Below are 457 nucleotides of genomic sequence, written 5' to 3' on the forward strand. Positions count from 1 at the left end.
TGGGATGTCGCTGGACTGAACCCAAGGATGAAAACAATTATGGAATTTATAAAAGGACACTACAAATTATATCTAGTGAGTGGAAAAAAACAACTTGTTGGAATAAACATGTAAAAACCCCACTTCTTTTAGTCAAATTGTTTTACTGTAAATAACAATTATGGTTTAGTGAAAACATGTTACAGAGTATAAGTAGTACTAAAACAATCTTAAGACAACAGGGTGGTAATTAATAATGTACATCTAATGCCCACTATTTTGGCACACAAAAGCAGCTCCTATAGAGCGCGCAAGGCGGCCGCACTGTAACTCCATATGTAGGAGGGAATCCACGCAACCAATCATAACTCGGGAAAGAGACTTTCAATTTAGCAAACGGTGATACCTTGGGTATTTCTAAATCTACTGGTTTCAGTGGTTTTCTTTTATATTTGGTCACACTACTTCCAGAATCTAG

General features: G+C 36.5%; 1 long non-coding RNA gene across 1 annotated transcript in view; it reads left to right on the plus strand.

Moving 5' to 3' along the window:
• Positions 1-122, plus strand: part of LOC142142797 (uncharacterized) — a 1570-nt gene extending 1448 nt beyond the window's left edge. Inside the window, exon 2 of the long non-coding RNA XR_012689333.1 lies at positions 1-122. This exon is cut by the window's left edge and continues 126 nt beyond it. This is a non-coding gene — a long non-coding RNA (uncharacterized LOC142142797).
• Positions 123-457: the final 335 nt, after the last annotated feature.

The sequence above is a fragment of the Mixophyes fleayi genome, chromosome 3 (genome assembly GCF_038048845.1).
Source record: "Mixophyes fleayi isolate aMixFle1 chromosome 3, aMixFle1.hap1, whole genome shotgun sequence".
NCBI lineage: Eukaryota > Metazoa > Chordata > Amphibia > Anura > Limnodynastidae > Mixophyes > Mixophyes fleayi.